The following is a 17614-nucleotide window of genomic DNA, read 5'->3' on the forward strand; positions in this document are numbered from 1 at the left end:
CACAAATGCACTCAACATAATCAAGTTGCTACTTCTCATATTTTAATTATAGGAAAAGCATTGTGAAAGTCAGACTTCCATTAAAAACAGGCAGTTTAACAAGACCTAATAATAAAATTTTTATCAATAGGAATATTCAGAATTAACTTCCTGTGCACAAATTAGATTTCAAATAGCAGGTTCATTTCTCTGGTGATCTAATTTAGGTTTTGGTATCAAACAATGTCTCAAACACATAAAAAACCCTCCTATGGTAAATTTTCATCCCTAATGTTTTCCAGCTGGTCTCTAATAACTATTCCTAATTGTACTTGTTAAAAAGTGGATTTATGAATCTCAATTAGACTGGTTTTACTTATGCTACAGCAATTTCCAGAACCAACCAAGACTATTTCAAGATAGAGAGAAGTTTTATGTGGATGAAGGAATAATTATGAAAGTAAAAAAGAAGAGGCCTTTTTTACAATTTAATTCTCAGTAATTCTATTTCAATAATCCAAAACAGAAAATACAGCATGTAATAACCATTCTGGGAACTTTGTTCATTCCACGAGTTACAAGGTACTTTTATTACCAGGATATTCACTTTACTTCTGTGCCCTACTGTGAGAATAAAGATTTACATCATTCTCAGGGAATCTATTTTAATTTTCTTTGCAAACTTAATATCCTGATTCAGCAAAGAATGGAGATGGAAGCTTACCCTGAGCACACACTGAAGACCCCAGTCAGTGTAAATGTTCCTGGAACTCGTGCAGGGCAGCTTCAGCAAACTAATTTTTCAGGTGACTCAACCTTCAGCAAGTACCCAGGTACCCTTTAGTTAATCATTTTGCTGACCAATGTCCTCAATTATGGAATAAAAGCTCCAGGACACCCCTGCCAAGGCCTGTGCTCCTCCCACGACGGGCACTGACTCTAATCCCAGTTCTCACCCACCCTCAGTACAAACACCCCAAGCAAAATTTTCTGTCACCTTCCTGTGAAATGGATTCCTCAGGAGACCCTTCCCATCCCCTCAGCTGTGGGACTTCATGGAATCATATCAGAGAATCCTGGAATGGTTTGGATCCCATCCCACCCCCTTCCACTATCCCAGGGTGCTCCAAGCCCTGTCCAGCCTGGCCTGGGACCCTGGCACCCTTCCAGGGGCAGCCGCAGCTTCTCTGGGCACCCTGTTGGTAAATGTGACTCTGTGCCTGCCATGTCACGTTTATGGCAAAGCAAAACTTCCACAGTTTGACAGAAAAAAAAAAAAATATGAGTGACATAAACTATTTTATACAAAGATATGCCAGCTCTGGGCAGAAACTACTGCTACAAACACATTTTTTTGTTACAGTCTCCTCCAGCTTTCCCAGATGGCCAGGTAGTGGCTATTCCTTGGGAGTCACCGTATGTTCCATAATTAGTGACTTACGTCTCTGACTAACATCCAGATCTCTGAAAAATGCCCAGGAAATCAGAGCTGGAGACCAAGACCCTCCTGCACCAGAGGGAAAAGCAGGTTCTTCCATGGCAAATTCTGAAATCCAAAGTCATTATCCCTCATGGAATAACCACTACCATTCTCCTGGAACACCACTGTCAGCCAAGACAAGGGACTGGGCTGGTTGAGTCCTGCACATTTCCTTCCCTTGTGAGGCGGAATATCGATACAAGAATGTTATTTTTACAACCTTACAACTCTGTCTGTTGTTGCAGCCAAACACTTTGGCTTGAACATTTGACTTTAGGTATGTGTCAAGCAAGGCACAATAAATTCTCATCCTAAAGAAAGAGAAATACAGGAGCACATGTAAGGCAAGCTCTGGGCACAGAACAGTTAACACAGGCCTGCTGTCCACTCCACGCTTTCCTTAAAAGCTGCTGTGAAAAAATCTGATTTCTCCCCAGAAGTATCATGATTGAAAGCAGCAACTTGAAAACAGCAATATTTTTATGGGCTCCTGTGAAGAGGATTCTCCAGTGCTCAGTAGGGTGAATCCAACCTTCTCAAAAACACTGATCCCATTATTCAGTTTTGGTAATTAAAATGTTTTCTAAATGATTGTTCCCCAGCAGGAGGAAATTGATTAATTTTAATGCATTATTGTATTTTAGCATGGAACAACGTTGTCTTTTTACTCCTCTCCTCTTGTTCCCATCATTTGCAGATGAATTATTTAGATGTGAAGATTTGTCTATTGTGTTTGACGTGGAGCTTTAGGGAGCAAGTGGAGAAACCCAGGGAGTGCCTCATCATTTGCAAGTTCAATTTCTTTCTATTTGGATATTGATTAGCACAGCACATATCACGAGGAGGTGGCTTGACTAAGGGAAAATAAATGTGATTTTAACAGAATTTACGTGTTTAGAAATGAATTTAGGGGGTTCCATTATACACTGCTTTGTAAAACAAGTTGTTTCTTTTTGTGGGGATAGTTTGGGGTTTGTTTTGGTTTCTAAATTAGGCAACAGAATCTTATTTAATTTAAATATATTTTAATGACACTGAGCAGCATTTACCAGCATAGTGCCTCTTTCTTTAGGTCCAAATTCTGAGTACTTTGAAACACACTTATTAACTTCAGCTGGTTTTCAGTGAGGCAGTTAATGACTTACAAGTGATAGAAAAGTTGAAGCAACAGACACCTGGACAGCTGACATCAAACACTGGTTCAAAACTGCTCCAGCTGAAGAAAAGAGATGTGTGTATCTCACAGTTCTATCACAGCAAGCAATATTTTAAATCATTAGAATTATTTTGTGTTTGTGTTCATCTTCTGTGGCATTTTGAGTAGAATCAATGCTGCCACAGATGACCTAACACTAAATAGTTTCTTGAGACAGTGTTTCTCTTGCTCACAATTTTTTTTTTAACGAAAGCTTCTGCTTGATTAGAAATTAAAAGGGAAATCCAATATGATTTTATCAGAGAAGAAAAGTTTGTTTACATATCCAGTTCTATTTTCAAGAAAACTTCAGATAGCTGAGAAAACAATCAGATCTTCTGGAATGAAACTATGATCGTCCAATTGCACAAAATACAGCAACAAACTGGAACAGAAGTACTTGGCTTTGGACTTAGCAGCACCTGGCAGCAGTCACCTCCATAATATTAAGAGAAATGAGCAGAGCAGACTGATCTAGAGCTAATGCAGGACTAATTTGCCTAGGGATGCCTGCAGTGCTCCCAAGAACTTTGCACAGGATCTTGGAGCACTCTACAAATATGTTAAGATTTAAAGAAATATCAGGAGCATTAGTATGCCCAGAAAATAGAAGGCATTGGTATTAGAGGCAGCCTTTGACAAAGCCAAGAACAGGTTTCTCCTTTCCTGATCCTATAATACATCACTTTTTCTGGCAGTAGATTTATCAAATAAACAATGTTCGTCATAACATTTATTACTTAATATCAAATTTACTAAAGTGCTCCAGGGTCTCAAGCAGAACGAAGGCCTCTATATTTTATGTAAAGACACCCAAAGAAACTGTGTGTCCCTAAATACTCGCTGTCCTACATATCTCTGAAAAGTCTCATCTTCAAAGAACACAAGGCTTCAGTGCAGCTGAGTATCTCAGCTGCCAGCACTTCCCACCATCGTGGACTTGATTTGAAACTCAGTTCGAGAGAGGCTTTAAACATTCAAAAGTGTTGTCCTTCGCACAGCAAATTTATAAGGTGTGTTAAACACACCAGTGAGCAACACAGGAGACATTGTTGGCTTACAATGAATAGATTGAGGCTGTGTGTGCAATTGATAATATTACAGTAGGAAGGGGAATGGCACAAAGATCACCTCATCCTATTTCCAAACATCCTATTTCCAAATTTTCCTATTTCTCTGTTTCTCATGCCTTGGAATAATTAGCTTTAGCTAGACAAGAAGATTTTTTTTGTTCCTTATTAATTCCTACATGATGAATGACAAACTACTATGCTAATATAAGAAAATACTTGTATCAAAGTATTTTTTTCTTGTATGACAGGCAACATGCAACACAAGACTTCTTTGAATTCCTACACAGATGTCCACGATTTTAGCTGGAAAGAGAGTCCAAGTGGCAGCTGGGGTTCAGTGTGAAACACAAACACTCCACCACTGTTCTCTCCTGGGGGGTCAGATGGCCTGAACAGGCACCACATCTGCTCAAACATCCTCATCCCTGTGGCTGGAGCGTTTACCTGGAGTGACACAACTTTTTAAGGCTGCATTCCTCACACTGTTCACCAGGATGATTCAGGAGAGCAGATGTGCTCACCCTCACACACAACGAGTCAAGCTCATCCCTCCCTCCTAACAGGGCTATTTTTATGCACTGACTTGCACCATTTCTTCTCCAGTGCTCTAATGCAGGACTGAAGACTTTACAGCACTTTTCATTTTTGCCATCCAGTGGTATAAATAAGTGCTATGCAAGCACCATGGAATGTGGAAGAAGATGCTTTTAAATTTAAAAAAGTAACTTTTTGGTAAAGAGAGTCAAAGATCTCAGGAACATGGGGGGATTCTTGGGGTGGCCTGTGCAGGGCCAGGAATCAGACTTTAACTGTCCCTTCTCATTCAGGATATTCTATGATTCCATGGTTGGGTTCACTGAAGTTAATCCAGCATTAATCCCGACACTGGCAATGGCAAACCCAAGCAATGGGCAAACTGAGCCCACGTTCCAGCAGCAGGAGGAAAAGCAGCATGGACACACCAGTCCTTCCCTCCCTGGATGCTGCTTCAAGCACAGCTCAGCAGCACAGAACGGAGGCCAACACTTCCATATCCCTCTGGCTAAACACACCAGGCTATTTCACCAGCATTTACACCCCAGCAGCACTTCTGCCAGCTCAGGATATTCCCCTTCAGCAGGCTGCTCTTTGCTGGGCTGCGTGTGAACACCAGAGCCTATTTCATTTAGAGGACCTGTGCAAACATGTTTCTCTTACAAAAGTCAACAGAACTATGAGTTTATGTTCAGCTTCCAGCGCACATTATTTTAAGTCGATCTCCTGCCTTTTCAATGCCTGCATGCAAAAGAAAACCCCAACCTTAGCTCTGTACTACAAGAACACAGACCCTAAAATGCTCCTCTCATTAATGCTGTACCAAGCTGTCCCCCAAGTGGGAAACATAATCTTTAAGAAAGTCTAAAAGAAGGCTGAGGAGGACAAGGCAAAAGACCTGCAGGACAATAGAAAAGCAGGGGGGAAAATAGTCTGCTACAAAAAATTGGGAGGAAGCCTGGGTTATCTAGAAATCAGTGTTAGATGCTGGACACTATTTAGGGCAGCAGCATCCTGCTAATTATTTATATCTCTGTCAAGCAAAAGGCTTTTGTACACCATACACAGATCTGATTCCTCACTTCACATTCTCAACTCAGTGATTTCTGAGGGAGCTTTAATCTGTTGCTGAATTTTATTTAGTTGTCTCTTTGTCCCTTCTTGTTTATTTTCTTAATTGTGTTTCTTTTTCTCGCTTTTTTCTATATATAAGTGACTTTCTATGTCCTTCCTACCCACACACCCCTAGTCTGCCAAGCTATTTCCCATTGCCTCCCTGTTTAACATCGCTTGCCCCTTATTCAGAGTTCCCACATTTTTTTGCATCTTACAGATCAGAGCAAGAAGAACAAGCTCCGTTTCCAGGCTGGGCTCAGATCATCCACAAACAATCCCACGGAACATATTTTGAGAAATAAATTTCACTTACATCTTCATGAGCCAGAGTGGTACAATATAAATCAAAATAGAGTAAGAAAAATAAAACTTCTCCAGATTCCCGTGGATTGGAATGGATGTAGCACCTGCCTCAACTGTTAAGAACACCTACTCCATTCCCTCATTTGCTATCTTCTGACCACAAGCAGCAGATGGTATTTTGTCAATGCACAGACCTCAGTTCCCATAAATCACAATTCTGCCCTGCAGAATTCGTAACCCAGTGCTGGGTAACAAGTGGATGAGTCCTCTCCTGCAACAGGCACTGGAAATGAGTCTCCTTCCATGTGCAGCTTACAAATCTTTCTGTATGTTTGGCCACCAGTATTTAATAGAAATTAATATTTTGTAAATATAATTCCCCAGTCTTGTCATTTTGGTGACATTCTCAGTAGCCCTCACTGCACAGACTCCATCTAATCAATCCTCAGTTACTATTAACACATCCTATAGGCTACTGATGTCTTCCCTTTCCAACACACAATACATAATTTAAGATACTATTATGGCACTAAAGAATCCAACCCAAAAGGACTTCCTGAGGTAATTTATACTCACCACCACCAAAGAAAACTGATTTGTTGGAGTATTTAATTTTCAAGCATTTTGCAGTGTTCTGGCAAAGTTATTTCCAGCGGCTCTAGTCAGTGACTGCAGTTATTGTACTTTGCTCCTCAAAACAAGTTCCACATAACTCAGTGCAATGACATTTTCAGTCAAAAGATTGCCTTGATTAGTTAGGGTTACATCCCAAAATCATCATCCAGGGAAGAACAGCAAAACCCACTTGCTATATGCTCAGCTCTGTCATTCTGTAACACTACAGCTATCAAAACTCATCATAGCTAAACTGCTGCTCAGAGTTACAAATGATAATTTTCAAATTTGTTCATTCATTCATTTACCATAAAGTTTTTCAGTCTTTTTTTTTACAAGTAAAACGAAAACTAAGCATTATTATGAAAGGATGGGATCCCTCTCTCCAAATTGAAGTACAGAAGTTGGATGCCTGGGCTGGTCTGGTCAGGACCAAGAACTGCCAAGGACTACCTAGACCTTCATGGAGCAAATGGAAGTGTCAGATCCAGAAGGAACTCATCCTAAAGGTGACATCCCCTGCCAAAACAAGCCTCCAAAAGCCCAAGCCTTTGCAAATAAACACAGACATAGAACTCCTCTCTCCTTGGAGTTCCAGGGCATGACTGGTCACACGGAGTCTGGAGAAAACATTGCATAAGAACACCAAGAATTACATTTTCCGATGCTTGAATTAAGTCTATAAAATAACTGACTGGTCCTGTTCGGTTGATAAGATGCCTATGTGGAATATTCAGGGAAATTAGAAGAGGAGAAGGGGTGAAGAACTTTGCTACATCAGACATTTTTCCTCAGTTTGAGGAATGGTGTTATGACTTTAATGATTTTGATTTGCCATTTCCATTTTAACTCACAGAGTTAATACAAGTTCAAATTAATCAGCCAGCACTTCTTTAAAATCATATTTACAGCTTGTGCATTTAAATGAAGGCAAACAAAAGTAAAATTTATGCTACTATAAAATATCATTGTTTTAATTCTTTAATAGAATTAAGCTAGCTGAGGCAAGTAGATAAAAGCCCTTTGAATAGTGAGACATTGCTGCAGTTTGTCTTGTCAAAGCTCCTGCTTCTAAGAATATTTATGGTTTTCCTGTTCCTCGAGAGCCATAAATGACACAGCAGGTCAGCAAGACAGTTTCCATCTCAGTCTGGATATTTCCATCCAGAACTAGAGGATAATTCAGTCTTCATCCCCGGGTAACTGCAGCCTCTCTCTCTCCACTGCTAACAAAGGGCTAATGCTGGACTTCTCCTGAGAAACAAATTCCGTACCTTGTGCTAACCCCACGACTTGGCCAGGGCTGTGGAATGAAAATGAAAGCAGCATTTCCTGGTGCATACAGAGAGCAGGAATCAGCCCCAGGACACAGGGGCAGGGGCACTGCTCTGGAGTGACTGCCTGTCAGTAGGTACTAGACTGTGATGCACAACTCATGTGACACACCGAGTGTCAGAGAAGTCACCTCCCAGTGTCCTGTGCTGTGCCAACAGCGTGTTGGCTGCTAAATGACTTTATATTCTTCTTTATTTTTCTGCAGAGCTTATTTTAGAAAGGTTGTATATCAATCTGGAAAGTGCTGTGAACATGATGTTATCATAATGGTACCATATGCCAGTTGACTACTTACAAATCATCCATGCTTCTCTCTCTTGGTAGATTTTAAAAGCATGATAAAGAACTTGATTCTCCTCATGCTTGCACTGGATTTATATCAGTGCACCTCCATGTTTTATACTGGTAAAAAAAATATTTGTATCAAAAATTCTACTAAGCTTTAAAGGCTCTTAAAACAGAAATGTCCAAACAATAGTTTTTACTATTCAAGTAATTGTCTCAAAACCAGATGTGAGTGTTAAAGACTCAAACATAAAAAAGTAGGATATGCTCCCAAAACACCTTATCCATCCCCACAATCTACAGAAATAGGTTATATCCTTTAACTAAAGAGCTTTAAAGCTGTTAATTTACCCTCCTGGTTTTGTCCCTTTAGGAGGCCACTGTGAATTCCAATACTCCACCTGATCATTTCTCTATAGCTTTTTCCTACTATCTGTGTTTCAGAGAAATCAGATTTTCATGTGTTCACAACACTCCATAAACCTTGCAAAAAATTATGTTCTGTAAGACTTGTGATAAAGTGGGAGGTTAGCCAAAGTCTAGATCTTAACAAGGAATCCAAGATAAAAGGCTAAGAAAAACTTCAGCTGCATATCTGAGCATAGGAGAAGCTGGACCTATTTCCACTCATATCTACCAGTAAAACATCAAAAGAATAAAACCCAAAACAAACCAAGCAACAAAACCCCAACACAAACTTGTTCACAAACTCCTCATTTGGGCAACCCTTCAGCTGTCATATTCTGGCAAGTTTTATGGTACTTTTTTGACCCCTTAAAATATTTTTTCAGAGTGACTATTAGCCCTTATAAATTTTTTTTTGTGAAAAAAAACCCTCAAAAAATAACTATGTGAAGTTAGTGCATGGAACTGTTTTCACTCAGCTACTCTCTCTTACTCCTCCTCCAGGCAGAGCACATGCTTTAGCAGTGAATCTCATTTCAGCCTCGTGCCTATTCATTCTTTCATTCATTAGCCTTTTGTTCTCAGGCTGGTACCAGGAGAAATTCTCTGTGCCAGTTCTTAACTGCAAAGGCAAAAGTGAGCCCTAAAGTTCTGCTCTTGTTTGCAATCTGGTGTGAGTTGGGTGAGCTCTTCATTCCTGCTGCATTTCTGTGAGCGGGCTAAGTGGTGACCTTCATCTTGTACCTCTCTGCCTCACTCAGAAAGAAGATTTCATACAAATTTCAGTAGTTTCCCTTTAGAGCAGCAGCCAGACTAGAGAACCTGCCTGGAGGGCTGAGCTCCACTGGTCAGATACAAGTGTTTGTAAACATACTCATCCTGGAGAATTCTGCACTTGTTTTTGGTTGTCTCGACCAAATGCCTCAGATTCTCTGGGCTGCAGCCCACTCTCACAGCTACTGAGCCTGATCTTCACAGTGGTGTGGGATATTGTCTCTTCATGAATTTGGTACTTTATGGTAATTCATAAGGTAAGGGTCATATTCTACAAACCCTTAAACAAAATTCCTCCTCTGTACCTGCACGCATCGATTGTACATCACCCACAGGCTTCACAGAGAAGTATCATGTGCCTGAATTCTCCTGGCAATCTCAAACAGATTCTGTCTGGGATTTGTCTCCTCTGAGAGTGGCTCTTTTCATTTTCTACAAGCTTTTTCATGTCTCACTCCTTTACATAAAGGGCTTCCCCACTGTGGTTTCAGTCTGTCTTGTGCAAAGGAATGCACGGGTGGCTCTGGCAGCACGGTCAGTCTGCAGGACATAGAACAATGAGGGAGAATTTTTTCAATCTTTCCATTAATATCTGAACAAGCCTTTCTGGGGACAAATCATTTCTTCCCAATGGTAATTGTAACTATTTCTTTGATACAGGGTTTTACATATTAGCCATTTTTTGTAATATGTGAGGTTGTCAGGGGAGGACACCAGAGCATAACAGGGATCCCAAGTCCTATTTGAGACACGTGAGAAAACCAAGATATCTGCATTGGGCACCAGATCCAGTGTGTGTCTCCCAGGACAACAGAATTCTGGTGGAGCAGCAACTGGAGACCAGGCAGGATACCCTGGGGAATCTAAGGAGATTGAGAGACCTGAATCCTACAGGCATCTACAGAGTGATCTTAAGTCCATCACCATGCCTGAAGAAACTCCCAGGGGCTTTGGCTTTGAATTGGCAACAGACTCTGCCTCTTGCAGCCTCACAGGTCCTTTGCATGGACAGGCAAGGCAGAGAGGGGCAGTGGAAGCGCCTCCTGTGTCTCCCAGCACTCCTCTGCAAGACGCAACCAGAACAGACATATTTGGATAAGATGACAATAAGACAATAAATGTGTAAATGGGTTATTCAGACCCGAAGGGGACCAACAGATGATGGTTAGGGGGAGCCCGCCACACTCCATGCACCTGGGAGTACACAATGGCAAACATACATGCTGCAATAAGAAAAAGGTAAAAAGCAGTGCAGGTACCACGCTTCACACTCCCCAGTGCCTGCAGCCCCCATGTTTCGAGAAGAAGACTTATGGCTTTTATATAAAGTAACTGTGAACTCTGTAAAGTCTCCTTTTAAATTCCTGACCCAGAGATCTGCACAGCAGTACCGCAAAAAGTAGTAATTACATAGAAGCTTTTTAATATGCAATGGTATGCAGCACTTCCCTTTTTAAGCTGAACAACCAAAGTAGTATCATAAATATTATATTTAAATAGTAGCCCAAACCACATGGTTTTGAAAACAATAACCAGGCACATACTTTGCAGGAACACAGAATTAGAAATGATTTCACATACAAGGATAAAAGGTTTGCAAGAATTGTGATCACACTAGAGAAAAATAGTTTATGTAGGGTGTACTCAAAGGTATTTTCACAGTTCCAATATAATTAACTGTTTTCAGTGATTTATAGTTTTGCCGTATGCATTTGCTTAAATATTAATTCTGCTGCCTGGTGTTTAAAGCACGATGGATTGTTCAAAGTGAAAATGGCTGAGTGCCCCATTCACAGTAAATATGAGACTTCTTAACAGGGACTGTTGGCTTCTGTTTGATTCTTTGGACAATAAATTTGTATTTAATTTTTAAAAAAAGAAGAGATCAAATTAGGACTTTTCTCATAAATAAAAAGCTGAAGCAACGTAATTCAGCCTAATGTTGTGTATTTAACATGAACCAATTTGGGGTTTTTAAATAAAATTACAGAATTTTACTAAACTGGTGACTGGGAATGACTGGAAACAAAGACAACACTGAGATCCTGTTTTGAAAAACAGATCATGGCTACATGATCATTTTCAATGTTTCATATATTGAAACACTTTCACCTTAAAACTTTGGCAATTCTGTAGCAAATTTACTCAGGTATCAACAAGAAGCAGCAATAAAACTGAACTCAAGAGTTCGAACACTGAAGAAGCCTCCCGAGGTTGTTACTGAGAAATAAGAACCTGTGCACTTGCCTTGAATCTGATTTTGCAAACATATTTCACACATGCTTCTTAGCATTTATTAACCTCATCAAAGACGATTTCAGGTGTCCCACACCAACTTTAAGAGACTCCAGAGCATGGCCCATGAACATCAACTTGTTCATTAACAAGAACAGATCCCCACTCTGTAAAAGATTGGCTAAAATCCAACCCTGTGATGAGGCCGTTCAGCCGCTTTGGTCACCTTTATTTATGACCAAGGCAACACACCTGAAAGAATCCATCCAGCAGGCACTACTCTGAGAAGGAAAATTTGTGGGATTCAATACCAAAGTAGACATGGCAGGAAGATCCAAACAGCAAGAGGGACAGCAAAGCTCTTGATGGACTCTAGGAGACATCTAAGGATGGAAAGGATTCTGACTGAGACTTGGATATCCCGGGATAAATCTCAGAATTCCTTAGCCCAGTGATGTGAAATCGAGACATAACATCCAGTCCCCTAACTTGAGATTCCTATTACCAAAATCCAGGACTGAGCATGACCGGGGGCGGGATCTCCCCCATCTGACAGGTCGTAGAAGGCAGACTGGCTGCTCCATTCGAGCTGATTTATGTGTTACATACTCCTGTTCTAAGTCAGGGGATAATAAAGACATGAACTGTCGCCTTCCTTTTAGTTAACCCCGGACTTTCTTCTTGCTGGAGGGGAGGACGGGCTAAGCCCAGCGTGCAATGATTGCAGGGGCTGGAGATTTAAATCACAAGGAGCGATGGCTGCCTTGGTTTCCCAGCTATTGATGCCCTTGCCCACCTCTCTGGCTCAATCAGGTGCCCCGTTCTCTCACTGAGTAAGCGGCATCAGATAAACACAGCCACCACAACTGTGCGCTGTCCCTGCGACCTCAGCCGAGCTCCGGATTTATTTGGGAGCTGATGTCCTGACACTCCCAAACTTCTCTCTTTGTTAGGAACCATCTGGCAGCGTGGCCAGAGTCCTGCCTAGGCAAAAGGAGGCAATGTTTGGCAGCAGCGAGTAGCGCCAGTGAGAGTGAGATTCCACCCCCTTCCCAGGCTCTAGAAACGCAGGTGTCGCTTACACACTGCATCCTACAACTTCTCCCTTCCCCAAACACCTTCTCCCACCAGGAGCCCCGGCAGGTACAGACAAGGGAAGCCGCCACAGTCCGAGCAGCGAAGCGCCAGCCCGAGTCCACTCGCCCGCGCAACGCACCAGCCCCAGGACGGGGACACGCGGGGACACGAGGGGACCAAATCCGTCTCCTGCAGCCAGAAGAAAGTTCGTGCCGATACAACACCCCAGTAAACCACGCGGGGGGTGGGGGAAGAAGCAGCTTCTGAAAGAAGCGCTGATAGGGGAGAGTCCTAATAAAGCCGTAAGATCTCACCCACGCGCACATCTCCTAGCTCAGCACTTCCAAAAGCACCAACGAGAATGCAAAGATTGAGGGAAGGGACTGGAGAGAGACTGCCTCCCCCCGGCTCGTCCTGGCTGCCTGGGCAGTTCCAGAAGGAGCAGGGCAGGGGCTTCGTCCCCGGCAGCCGGGGGTGCAGAGGATGCTCCCTGCCCCGCAGCAGCGCCAGGAACAATCGGGGAGCGCGGGGCGGCAGCTGCGGGCACGGGGCTCCGGTGCCGCGGCCCCGGCAGCGCCCAGCGCTTGTCCCGACTCGCACCTACCTCGGCGGGACCCGGGGCCGGCTCCGCGGGGCTGCGGCGAGAGGCGGCGGCGGGAGGCGGCGAGCGGAGCCCGGGCAGCCTCGGCAGAGCCGGGGCCGCTGGCACGGGGGCAGCGCGCCGGTGCCGCTGCCCAGGACGGGCGGGCGATGCTGCTGCGGGGGACTCCGGGCGCCTCTTTGGCTCTGTTAGGAAAGTTACCGCGGCCACACGACCCACCTTAAACCCGCCTCCCCGCAGGACCCGGGGGAGGGGGAAGGAAGAGGAGGGCGGGAGGAGACGGGGGTGGGGGCTCGGAGCCGTTCTTTTCCCGGCGCAGAACCAAGTCACGGCAGCATCTCTCGGGCAGTCGCTCCGGGATGCAGGGCTGGGCGCACCGGCGCATCCCCGGCTCTCGCAGGCGCTGGGCTGAGGCCGCGCTCCGCTCCCCTCCCCCTGGATTCTCGTTTTGACGTGCGGTACCAGCTTCAGAGCGCAGAAACTTTCCCGTTTCCTGCGGCGCTGACGCTGATTTTTGGCTTATTCGTTTGGTGATGGTTGGTTTGGCATCTCGTTATTTATTTAACCGTTTGTTGTTTCGGGGAAGGGGGATCTAGTCCTGATGCCTTGGGCTTTGTGTGTGTGTTTTGGGGTTTTTTTTCTCTGCCCGATTCAATTAAAATACATTCAATAGACTAAAAGGACAAAGAATCAGACTGCCAGCCCGGCACCCCAGGGTTGCCGCCCGAACATGTGGGAATGAGGAAGCAAACTATAGCCGAGGCAGAAACACTTGGTGGCTGAGCAGGGGCAGGAGATGGGGGGAAAGCACGGCTCCCTGCCTCCTGCAGCTGAAACACCGCGAATCTCCCGAGCAGAGACCTCTCAGACTCCGCCGATGTGCTTACAGGGAGATCACGCAAACTTCTGGAGCCATTTCAAGGTGCCGGGTTTGCAAGCAGAGGCTGGAGGAGCGGGCACACACGGGCAGGCACACGCAGCTCGCGGCGCCCAAAGCAGCCCCTGCACGGGGAGACGCTGGTTCGAGCTGATACCACGCCAGGTTCAGGGGATGCTAATGGGGAAAAGCGCCGTGGAAATTTTACCTCTTCTCTAGCATCCTCTACCGTCCAGAGCATCTGCCCTTGCGCTGTCACATCGACTGCATCGCTGCTGCTTTCGGGTGGCTCAGTGCCACTGCGTGCTCAGAGAGGCATCAGCCAGGGAACGAATCGCACCCCACGGTTGTCATTTTCTTCCTGAAAGATGTACCAGAAGTTACAAATGCATAATGATTAAAATCATTAGACCAAAAGGCTTATGACAGGTGATTTGAACAGCTGCACTAACTTAGCTCTTAGCCAGGAATCTTATGCTTGCACAGGCTTTTCAAGATGAAATGCTCTACTTGTGTTACGTACTATTACTGATTATATTCTAATTAGAATAACAATGTTGGCTGTGATCCTGCTTTTTGAACATCTCAGTATGTCAGAAACACAAGACCAACACAAGACCTTTCTGATAACAGACCAAAAAGATTAATAGAACTTTGTCACCATAGCCACACGATGAATCCCCACATTGTACAGTATTTTATGTCCACATGAGGCTGCCAAAATCCTTTGTCCTGCACTGTGTTTTTTGGTCACGTGCCAGTGCATGACTGCAGGTGATGGCAGTGTTTCAAAAAGGACATAGTTTGGGCCAGGACTGGTACATTGGCTCTGTCAGGGACTCCCTGCAAGCTCCCAGCCTCCCAAAAAACTCCTTCACTTCAGCACCAGGTTCCCAACCTTGCCTTGCCGTGCTGGTTTGCAGCATTGCCAAGAGCTTGCACTGTCAGGGACTCCCTGCAAGCTCCCAGCCTCCCAAGAAACTCCTTCACTTCAGCACCAGGTTCCCAACCTTGCCTTGCCGTGCTGGTTTGCAGCATTGCCAAGACCTTGCACCAGCCCCCTGAGCCAGCAGCACGGGGCACTGGAGAATCCCTGGGTGTTGGAGTGGCTGCTGGAGAGATTCCTCCTTCCCCACCTCTTTGCCAGGCCCAGTTCTGCTCCCTCCCTGGCTCCACAAGCTATTTTTCTTCATTATCCATGGCTAAGGCAACCTAAGCAGTTTCTGCAGCAGTACTGAGGTGCCTGAGGTGAATTCCTCACTATGTTTCTCCACCTGTTTTAAATTATTTTTTACCAAAATCCTAATGATGAATATCAATAATAAATTAACAATCTCGTTTATTTATTAAATTATTTCCAATATTTAATACAATTTAGTAGATCAAATTTGGACTTGATTTATTGAATAAATAAAGATAATTAGGTTTTGTCATTTGCCTAAGAATATTAAAAACCACCAGTTGATCTATGCTGATGGCATTGTTTAGAACGCAGTTTTGTCACCAGTTTCCATTTGGGGAACTGTTTAGCATCCCTGATTTTCCTTTTTAAAGGGTAAGAAATGCAAAGAAACTAAACCAGACTGCTTAAAATGAATTAGGCAAGCCTGCTGCTGCGACAATTTTTTTTTCCTTTGTCTTTCAGTGTTCTGCGTAAAACTTTCCAAAGAAGTGGCCTGTCAAACTATGAGTGCTCTGGACACCAATGAAACCCCAGACATTCCATTCTGCTGGATGACTCCTGACAGATATTTGAGGCAAAGCATTCAGCCCCACTCTTCTGGCTCATATCAAATCCCATCCAGCTCAGTAATTTCCCATGGAAAGTTCTGGCATTCTCTGCACTGTGGTTGTCTGCTTGCAGGCATGTAGATGTCAGTAAATGCCACTGAGTGTGGCTGTGGATGTTTCTCCATTTGAGGGTGACTACCGGAATACTCATTTCTTCTTGGTGTCTATTTAAATGCAAACCCCTTCTAAAAGACATTCAGTCCAAGCAGCACTAGATTGCAGCACACTGGTTCTAGTTCAGTGCTTCTGTTTTTAAAATGTGTAGTTTACAAAAAGAGATATAAAAAGACAGTTTGGCTTCTTTCTTATTATTGTTGACTCAATGAGTCTAGACTAGAGTTATAACTCTGTAAACTCCAGTTGAATCTTCAAGCTTAGCCAGATTCTTTCATAAATCAGAGTGAGTTGTTGAAATTCTGAAGGACAAAATAACTCTCAGTTATGAGTGCACAGCTTCAGTTTGGTGAAATGATATCTGGTAATCCCCAGGAAACCTGAACCAATATGAAAATGAGAAAAGAATTTTTAAAAAAATAAAATAAAAAAGGAAAAAAAAAAGCAGGAGTGTATTACGAGAGTGACTCTGCACAGAAAACTGCTTAATAATTCTGCTGATAAAGTGTGAGCCAGAGAATTCATTTCCCTCTCCCAGAGCTCAGCTGGGGTGACAGGAGTTTAAAGAAGAGCAGCTCTTTCATACAGGTGAGCAGGCATGTCCTTCACACAGACAACAGGACTTTGAAAACACTGAAGTCACTGGGAGCTTTGCCATTGGCTTTTGGGGAGGCAGAATTTCACCCTTTGAAAAGATCTGCTGAGTAAAAGCAGCCACTTGTACACTTTTTCTCTTCAAAGTCCATTCACCTTTCAAGAGCATTTTGCTGCTTTCATTTGCTTGTCTTCTACGTGTCCAATTCAAACCTAGTTCCTCTCCACTTCTTCATTTTCCATGTGTTCTTTTTGCTTAAAGGGGAAATTTGGCCTCAGAAGACAACAGCAAACTGAATCCTGCTAGTGTTTGTAAAAGCACAAGTTATCAACACTGGAAAATTATTATACTGCTAATATTAAAGCCGAAGAAATTAAATATGCATCATTTGTGTCTGAATGAACAATTACTATTGAAAATAATGCTTGAAAAAGAAAAACAAAGCTTTTCAGACCTAACATGAATTTTAACTTGGTGGGTTTTTTTTTTAGAAAACCAATCAGGGTTTTAGTTTATGCATCATTCTGTTCCCCACAATAATACTCTGTCTGTGCAATCAGTGATGATAAATGGTACATAATTGTAAACTTGATATTGGTTTTCAATATTGAATTCATCATCCTGTCCTCTTAACACATATTAAATACTTTAAAGAATTTATGTATTTGTTTGATTTATCTGTGATTTTTTCCCAATATGTAAAATTTATTAGTTTTCTAGTTTTTGAGGAACTAAGAGTAGACAACATCATTAATAACACTGAATAATAGTGTTGGCCTCATTTATGCCTGACTCCCTTCTACCAATACAAAGTGTCCAAATCAAATACAAACATATTAGTTGTAGGCAATGTAAAAAATACAGTCTGAACTAGAGCCAGTTCTGCACAGGTTTTGTTTGACTTTCCCAATCCATCCCTGATCTCTCCAAATAAGGATAACAAGAATCACGTTAATTTATCTTTTCCCACATGATGGACCTGTTACAAACACGAAGATTCATTCAAGTTGTCCCAGTGCTCTTAAAGAACAAGTAATGAAAATATGATCAGAAAACATTAATCCTGCATTACTGTACCAAAATGTACAGGAATTGTTCATCTAATTCAAACAGACACTAAGAATTTAGGGCCTGGTTCAATCATGTCAATTGTTTGGGTTTTTTTCATTAACACAGCTTTTCAGTCTGCTCCCCAATCCTAATAAAAAGGACACGCAAAATGAGTTAAGA

The 17614-nt window shown here is 42.9% G+C and overlaps 1 protein-coding gene across 1 annotated transcript in view; it reads right to left on the minus strand.

The window, feature by feature from the left end:
* Nucleotides 1-13089, minus strand: part of MEGF11 (multiple EGF like domains 11) — a 253547-nt gene extending 240458 nt beyond the window's left edge. Inside the window, exon 1 of the mRNA XM_066196632.1 lies at nt 13011-13089. The gene's annotated coding sequence lies outside the window, so the exon portion shown is untranslated. The remainder of the gene's footprint in view (nt 1-13010) is intronic.
* Between the last annotated feature and the right edge of the window lie 4525 nt (nt 13090-17614).

Source organism: Chamaea fasciata, unplaced genomic scaffold (genome assembly GCF_029207755.1).
Source record: "Chamaea fasciata isolate MVZ Bird 193981 ecotype frontalis unplaced genomic scaffold, bChaFas1.0.hap1 SCAF_14, whole genome shotgun sequence".
Taxonomy (NCBI): Eukaryota; Metazoa; Chordata; class Aves; order Passeriformes; family Sylviidae; genus Chamaea; species Chamaea fasciata.